The 8,968-nt window shown below is 33.6% G+C and overlaps 1 protein-coding gene across 6 annotated transcripts in view; it reads right to left on the bottom strand.

Annotated features, from left to right (window-relative positions):
- Positions 1–8,968, bottom strand: part of CELF2 (CUGBP Elav-like family member 2) — a 969,858-nt gene that overhangs the window by 461,147 nt on the left and 499,743 nt on the right. The gene's annotated exons all lie outside the window — the stretch shown is intronic.

The following is an 8,968-nucleotide window of genomic DNA, read 5'->3' as shown; positions in this document are numbered from 1 at the left end:
CTTAAAGGCAAGGCAACAAGCATTTATTATGTGTCAGGCAGTGCATATGGAACAGGGCCCTTAGAGACAACCATTTAATCCACCTCTCTCATTTGACAAATGAAGAAACAAAGGTCCAAAGAGGAGAAATGACCTCTTCAAGTTCATTAAGTGGCAAAACAATCCGTTGTTTTCCCAAATTGTAACCCAAGTATAACATCTATATATGATCATCTTTCATGGGCCAATGGCTAAGACAGAATGTCAAGTACTCATTTAACCACTAGTTTTCCCCCCAAAAAAGGATTGCTTTATTCATTATGACTTGCCACTAAAGGAGTATTTGAAGCAACAGCTTCTTGCTCATTTAGGAAGAAAGCTCTGTGTGGAAGAATAATAGATTCAAAGAGTTTATCTTTGCTTTAAATACCACTCACAGTCTTCATGTGTTATCTTTTTATCCAGTGCCCAATAAGTTGATGCATAAATCACATCAATATTGACACTCTCACTATAAATCATACTGCCAATATTTTGCAACAATCTATTTCTTTTCTTATAATTTTAAATCTAGTGTTTTTTGTTTATTTCACAAAATCCTTTTATATGTAGATGATCAAACCCATAGATTTTGTCTTTAACAATGTCTTCCATTTGTTTGATTGCTAGAAACATTGCCTGTTTCTAATTCTGGGATAAATTCATCATTCCATTTCCTTCCATTAAAAAAAATAGAGTATTTAATCTATTTTCATTTAACATGACATTTGTTCAGTTTGCTTTTTTTTTTTTTTCCAATCATTCTTCGGAAAAATATTCTTAATATTTCTGTTAGCTCCCAGGTAGCATGGAAGTTTTGGTATCAGGAAGAATTGGTCCCAAAATCTATCTGTGAGACACATTAACTGTAGAACCACATGCAAGTCCTTTAATCTTTCTGAGTGGCAGGCCATTCTATGAGATTATAAACTACATATGAGTTGCTCATCTACGTTGGTAGAGGATGTTTTCCCATCTGAAGTTCTCTATGTTGAGGAAATTACAGATTAGAATCCCTGTCCCCTCAAAAAAAACCCACCTTAAATTTAATTAGCCCATTCTAAGAAAATAATTACTGTATTTCATATGAATAATGACATTTCTTTGATTTTTTTAACCTTTATTAAAAATTAGGAGTTTTTCTGTGGAATTTTTTTGCACTTACCTTTCATTCTTATCTTTGTTTCCCTACTTATTTTTAGCTTTGTTCTCTAAGATACCATACTAAAACTCTGAATAAACTAGGGAATACAATTAGAATATTCACATAATTGATAACTGGCATCTTAGTTTGGGAAGTTGGAAGACTTTGTTGAAGTGAATTTGTCTGTAAGCTTTTCAAAGTCTTATTGTTTTCCAAATATCTATCACTTATCTTCAAGTTTCATTATCCCTTTGGCTCTATAAATAAATCTAGGTGACCATGTGTCTTAATTTTTATGTATGATGTTTTCAGCATCTCTGATGGTTCACTTTCTTCATTGGGAAGTCACATGTAACCCTGATTCATGCTCCTTGGTTGGTAATTTCTTTCTTTGCTCTATTGCAGTATGTTCTTATTGTTTTGTTTTTAAATAAAACTCTTACATTTCATCTTAGAATAAATACTCTGAGAATGGTAAGTGCTAGGCAAGGGATGGGGGCAAATGACTTGCCCAGGGTCACACAGCTAGGGAGTATCTAAGGACAGATTGAACTCCAGGACCTCCCATCTCTAGGCCTGGCTCTCTATCCATTGGAGGACATAGCTGCCCCCTGTCCTGTTTTGATGTTAACTATAATGGTTAACTATAATGTGTTTAAAAATGTCAGATCTTAGAATCATTTATTTAGGGTTAGAAGGACCCCAAGAAATTTGATATGAACTCATCATTTTATAGCTGAAAAAAAGTAAAGCCCAGAGATGCTATATAGCTTTTTCAAGGTCACATCATAGAACCATCAATTTAAAGTTGTAAAAAATCTTAGAGGCTGCTGTGTCCAAACCCTTTGTTTTATAGGTGAAGAAACTGAGGCAAGTAGAGGTTAAATACGAGGTAGGATTTGAATTTAGGTCTTTATGACTTTAAGTCCAGTGCCCTGTCCATGGTCTCTAAACCCAAATATAGCACTTGGTAGTATATTACCTCTATATGTCAGGTATCTCACAGTTTCTTCCACCCCCGTCTCCTACTAGTTGTGGAAGGTTTTCTTTGGTGATCAGCCTAGAACATGGTGCTCAAATTATTTTGTTTTGTTTTTCTAAAATTTCTTGAATGTCAGCAATTCTGAGATTGTGTTGTGATCAATTCTGCCTGTCATTTGATAATGTGAGTATGCCAATTCTTGATCTAATTCAGTCATTTTCTGTGATGGTACTTATTCCAGTTGATCTACATTAGCTAGAATTCCATTTTCTGCTGTAATTATTTTGTTGTTGGTTGGCTTTATTGATTTTTTTTCAGGTTTTCTATTATATCCTCAATACTGGTCATTTTCCTTATTATTTTTACCTTATCTTCTTGAGTATTTTTAAATTCTAACTTGATTTATTCCTCTGTGCATGCTTTTTAGGGTTAGTATCTTTTATTTGATCAAATGCTTTTCTTCCTACTATTAATTCTTGATTAATCTGTTTTAATCATGTCTCATTTCAGCTCATTTTTATTTACTTATTTTCTTAAGACTTTTTCTCTTTTGCGTTGGGATATGTAAGGAACTGAGATTCTTCTAAACCTCATATTCTGCCATCTTGATTGGATAACCCTCACTATAAATGAAATCAGAAAGAAGTTGTATTCGCATGGAAGAAAAAAATCACAGGTTATTCTCAGAAAAGCAGTAAAAAGGAGTGGGCAGAGTTAGTTTTATTGTATGTCACAAGGCAATTAGAAATGCAATTTTATAGGAAACCTGGTCATCTACCTTATACAACTCATGACATGCATAAAGAAACACATCATTATGAAAACAAGTCTAGTTTATGTGGTAATATTTTGTGTAGGGGATAAACAAACAAATAATGTTTACAAAGCACAAAACAAGATTCTCCAAACTTAGTCAACATGCAAATTGACACTCAATTGCTTTAGTATCAAGATGGTGCAAAGGAAAGTCAATGGAAATAGTATGGAAAAGAAAGGAAAACGAAACCTAATTTTAGATAAAGAAATGAATGAGTGAAGAGACAAGTTTGGAAACTAATGAGAAATCTAATATCTTGATAGCATGAATATTTTTAAAAAAAAGAAAGCCAGAAGGTGTTGAGAATAGTAATATGTCACTATGTGTTAGTAGACAGAAAGCTACTGGCTTCTGGCTTAGCAAATTATTTCAGAATCAGTCATTTCTATGTAGTCACATCCTCTAATGATGAGAGCAGAAGTCAAAATTAATGTCAGATTAGAAGAAAAATGACAGCTGAGAAGATAATACATCTGATTATCGCGGTTAGATCTGTAAGCACCGGCTTCCTCAGGGTCACACCAGTGAGAGCAGAAGAGCAAGTCTTTCAACCTGGGTCCTCTGACCCCAAATCTAATGCTCCTTCTTATGCTACTTAATGGAACCAGCTACTTAAAGCCATATTGCTTTCATCCCAGTAGTGCAGAATAAATATTGATCTTCTACAGTAGTATTGAACTGAAACACAGTGGCCAAATATGAGCTCCCTTGTTTCATAGACTTGTAGTATATACTTGGGTGACTTTTCTCATCCTAAGTTTTGATTGATTTTCTTCTGAGGAGGGGAGTTTTTTCCTCAAAGTTGGTGTCTGTAGTATAATACTGTATAAATCTTGACTTGAACACACTAGAAGTCATTCCACTTTCTTTGGTAAATAACATTATTTCATAATAAAAGATCTTAATCTGGGATGTATGAACTAAAAATCTTTTCTTAGCTATTTCAATATAGTTTGTTTCTTTTGGGATGCTATGTAATTTATTTAATACATGTTAAAATATTATTTTGAAAAGGGGCCCATAGCTTTCACTGGACTACCAAATCACCCACACCAAAAAACAAAGTGGATGAAAACAAAAATATTTCTATTCTATTGATCTCAATCTGGTTTGATGAGGCCTTGTCAAAGCTATATTACTGGGGAAATGCAGGCGTCTCAATTTATTCACAAGTTAACCATGTGTTCAAACGGAGTGTCTTTTAAGAATACTACTTTTCTGTTGCTGCATAACCCCTGGAGCATAACAAGTAGAGGGTTAAGCATGAATAGTCAGACTTAATGGTAAATTTGTTTTTTTCTCTGTTGGCTTGTGTCACTACTACAATTTGATTTTTAATGTAGTGTTTTGTGTGTTTAATGCGGTCTCTTTGAGAAATGAAAACAACAACTGAGGATGCTTAAGTAGTTTTGACCCAAAGGAAACTTGTACATTTACCAAAGGAGGAACAAAAACACTTACAAAACCTGATTGGGAAAGAAAGGTTTACATGCTTTCAAGAAATTCAGTGAGAGCAGATTTTATTCATTTACACATTCTTGGTAGCTTGAAAATTCCAAACCACAATCAATGGAGACAAATGCTTATGAAAGTATAAAAACGAATAACCTTGAGGAGGAAGAGAAACTCTCCTCTGTATCTGTGTGTGTATGTTTTGTCAAAGCCCAGTGAACAGTGAAAGCTGAGATACTTCTTTGAGGTGACAAAACATTTTTTAACAACATGTTTTTATATATGAGATAGAGTATTATTAAGTAAATATAATGAAGTCAAATAAAATGCAATTTTATCTCCCCAATGTCCCTTTGAATACAAAAGAAAAATAAAGAATACTGGGAGGTTATAATAAAATTATTTACCAAAGAAACTGGAATGACTCCTAGCATGTTTAAGCCAAGAAATCTTCTTGATGCTGTAGTTGACTGTTCTCCCTTATGGTTTTTATTTGGGGGGGATTTTTTTTCTTTTTAATCTTCCCATGAAATGCAACTTTTGCACTGCAAATCAGAAATTCTAATTGCAAAATTATATCTTACTCGGAAACCATTTTCTCTCCTCTTGCTATATAAACTCTGAAGAGATGAATGCTTCCACAAACAGAATGAATAAAACTCCAATTCTCTATGGTGACAAATGCAGGCACTGGCAGGCTTTATCTAAAAAGAGTTCAACAGTTACACAAAAGCTATCATGCTTAAATAATAGTGTTCTTAAACTGGGCTAAATATGCTTTTAAGAATTTTATTTTGATCAGTTATTTCAGGTAACACTTGTAGATAATATAACAAAGCTTTGAATTACATAGCAGCTATGGAAAATCTAAAAGGAAAAAATTAGGCCAGGCCTTTATTAAATTTTAAAGTATGCCTTTGCTATACTCTTGTAAAGAGCCAAATAGGGTATTCAAATCTCTGGAGATCACCAGTATAATTTCTTTATCATGTTCCATTTAAATTTTAATTATGCGGTCTACAACGGGAAGAATCTGAGTACTCTAAATAGGTCACGGCATGAGCAACCTAACAGTATTCTAAAGTTCTCCTTGTGAAGATCCTTTTTTACTATGCTGCTCGCTACACATGCCAGAAAACTATAAACAAAAATAATAACCCAGACACTACAGGCATGTGTGTCTATAAGAGAAAAGATATTTTCAATCAGGTAATTGGTGATAAGTGAAAATTGGGTTCTGGAAATGACAAATAGATGAACATTTACAAACATTCCCATGGATACTTATAGTTTGGAGGCACTAAAAGAAGAAATTTTTATATGTAATGGTTCTATTTTTTTTTTTAGAAAAATCAATAGCAGCATCTGATTTTTACTTAACCAAATTAAAAAAAAAAACCTAAGCAACTTACTCTCCTTCACCTGATTTTAGATATAATGTAATATACATATATATACACACATATATCTTTGCAAACCTTCAAGTATTGTATTATGCTAGACATAATAAATAATACTTTGTCCTTCAGTATCTCTCAACATGTAACTTAGTTTTCTTATAATGTGTTTTTGTTTTAGATTTGGTTCCTACAAAAGATTATTTTGAAACAAGAACCAGGAGAAAGTTATCTTTAAATATACAATTTAACTTTAGTTTGAAGAATAAACTCTAATCACAGACTGAAAAATAAAATAGTATTTTTGAAGGACTCAAAATATAGGGCAAACATCTAAAAAAGAAACTACACCCTGTTTTTCTAACAAGGCCAGGGATAGATAGAACTGGAATTTGAAAAATCAGCAAAAACTAAGTGATTTTCCTTGGTCTACAAAGATGAAACATATCCAAAGACTATTTTATGAAATAATTTTGGACATTAAGTATTATATATTTACTTTAAATTACTAAAAAATAAAAGTCAATTCCTCCACTCCCCCAAAAAACTCTTAAAATTGTCAAAGGGTTCAGATTTTCCAACATCTACTCCCTTCCCATCATTTATCATTCCACTCCAAAGAAAAATAATTAAAAATGTAAATATGTTATAAATTTTAATTTTAAAATGATTCCTATATAACATGAAAGGGAAGAACATAATTTTTTCCTCACATAAGGGTAACAAGCATATTTAAGCAGATTGCAAAATATGAATAACATATATAATTTGAGGTTAAATATTTTAAAATAGAAAGTATTTCTTCTTTGAAAAAGAAGAAAATCATTGCTTCCCGTCCCCTAACTATGAAGAGCATTGCTCTAGATATAAAGGAAGCTTAATTTTCACCTACAAACCAAACATGTCTCCTTTCAATGAATATTTTATGCAGTTTTCATTGACAGTATATATGTGATAATTTCCCCAAATAGATATTCTATCTATTCAGATGATGCTCTTTTGGAATAAAAAAAAAATCCCAACAAATTGGCATTTTCATTAAACAAGCAAAAAGTATTAAGAGTCTGTTCTGTACCACTCTTGGTACAAAACAAAAATGGGACAGTTTCTGCCTGGAGGAAGCTGAGAGTCACTTGGGGGAAACACATTTCTTAAATAAGTTAATGCATGCACACATGTCTATGGACACATGTGTGCATGCATGTCTACTTATATGCATACATGCAGAAGTAAATGCAAGGCAATTTCATGAGGAGGAGTCCCTGGAGGCTGGCGGGATAAAGAAAGAAGGTGGCTTCTCATGCTGAGCTTTGAAGGAAGTAGGGAATTATAGCAGGCAGAGATCTAAAGAGAGTATCTTATAGGGCTAGGAGGCAGCCTGTTCAAAGTCCTGTAGCTCAGACATGGAATGTTATATGCGAGGAACAGCAAATAAGCCTGTCTGGCTGGAATCGGTTAATTCTGGAAAGGTAGACAAGATGGAGCCAGATCATGAAGCTTAGGAAGCCAGCTAGAAGGAGCAGTGAGGTGGTTCAGATGCAGAGAGCATCCGGTCTAGAGATGGGAGGTCCTGAGTTCAAATAATGTCTCAGACACTTCCTTGCTGGGTCACCCTGGGTAAGTCATTTGACCTCCATTGCCTAGCCTTTACCATTCTCCTACCTTGGAACTGATACTTAGTACTGATTAAGGCAGAAGGTGAGGAGTAAAAAAAAAAAGGAAAGAAAGGCACACAGCAGCAAAGTTTATGTTTTCTCATAAAGAAAAGCCACAGCAGCTTTGGGAGCTTCGTAGTGTCCATTGTTAGACTTGTGCTTTAAGGATGTCCCCACCGATTAGACATTTGCACTGGTCAGGATAAGAAGGGATGAGGGTTTGAATGAAGGCATTGATGATGTGAATGGAGAGAAGGGGGTTAATGTTAAAAGATGTTATGGGAGGAGCAATGATAAGATATGGCCTTGGATTGGATGTGGAGCACCAGGAAGTGTAGACATCCAGACAAGTGAGGCTGCAATCTAGGTGACTAGCAGTATCATGATCCTCTTGAAAAAAGAAAAAGAAAACTGGAAAGGAGTGCTAACACACCAGAAGACAAAGGCAGGATCAAAAAGCTCTTTAAGCTAGAAACGTTAGACCAAATCAAGTAAGATAAAATTTAGTAAAAAATAAATGGAAAGACTTAGGGTTAAAAAAAACCCACTTCAGAAGTAAGATAGAGGTAAGAATGACTGCATATTAGTCCATCTAAAAATATATATGTATGCTTTGGTGGATAGCAACCTCAATATGGATCATTGCTTTGAGATAGCAGACAAGAGAGCTCACATACTCTTTGGCCACATTGAGATGCATAGTGCATTGGACTAGGGAGGTAACAGAGTCTCTCATTTTCCTTTTGTCTGTTTTTCTGTCTCTGATTCTATATCTATAGTTACAATCGCTCCTCAAATATTTGTAGATCTTGACTTGGAGGCCACATATATTAGAAAAATTAATTTTTGGTTTTTCTAATGCTTCAATGTTCTTCATATTTATTGTACTCTCTGATTCCAATCACCCTTTGAGGCAATGATGGGACACAGGAGAGGAATGCATATGATATCTTAGATCATCAAAAAAGAGATTTCTAGGTAAGAGTAAGAAATCAGATTGATTCATATACAAATTAAAACTATCTGAGAATGGATAAAATCTTCATTGTAATTTGTAATTATTTCTGAGAAGAAAATGAAGAGAGAAAATAAAGAGGAAGTCACAGTATAGAAAAAACAAAAAGATATCCTTTAGATGTTTACCTATAGTGTACATACACTTCTTTAGGCTTAAATGAAATTCTTGGATAATATAATTTCAACATTTTCCTGATACATTCCATATAAAGTATGAGTAACTGTTGTATGTCTAGTTCTGCATTCTACAACTCACAGAAATGAAGAGAATTTGAAATTATCTGGAGAAGAGGACCACAAATGACATTAAATTTAGAAAAAAACGAAGAACCCATAAGAAGTTATTACACAGGAAAAATTTATGAACTATTTCTGAAGCAAAGAAAGCAGAACCAAGGGGAAAATATATATAATACTACAATAACGTGAACAAAATGGGGCTAAGAACAGAAGCTTGACTTAGATTAAATAAAAAGAACAATTTTG

Source organism: Monodelphis domestica, chromosome 5, assembly GCF_027887165.1.
Source record: "Monodelphis domestica isolate mMonDom1 chromosome 5, mMonDom1.pri, whole genome shotgun sequence".
Classification (NCBI taxonomy): Eukaryota; Metazoa; Chordata; class Mammalia; order Didelphimorphia; family Didelphidae; genus Monodelphis; species Monodelphis domestica.
The sequence above is the reverse complement of the archived record's forward strand: the minus strand, read 5'-3'. Positions and strand labels throughout refer to the sequence as shown.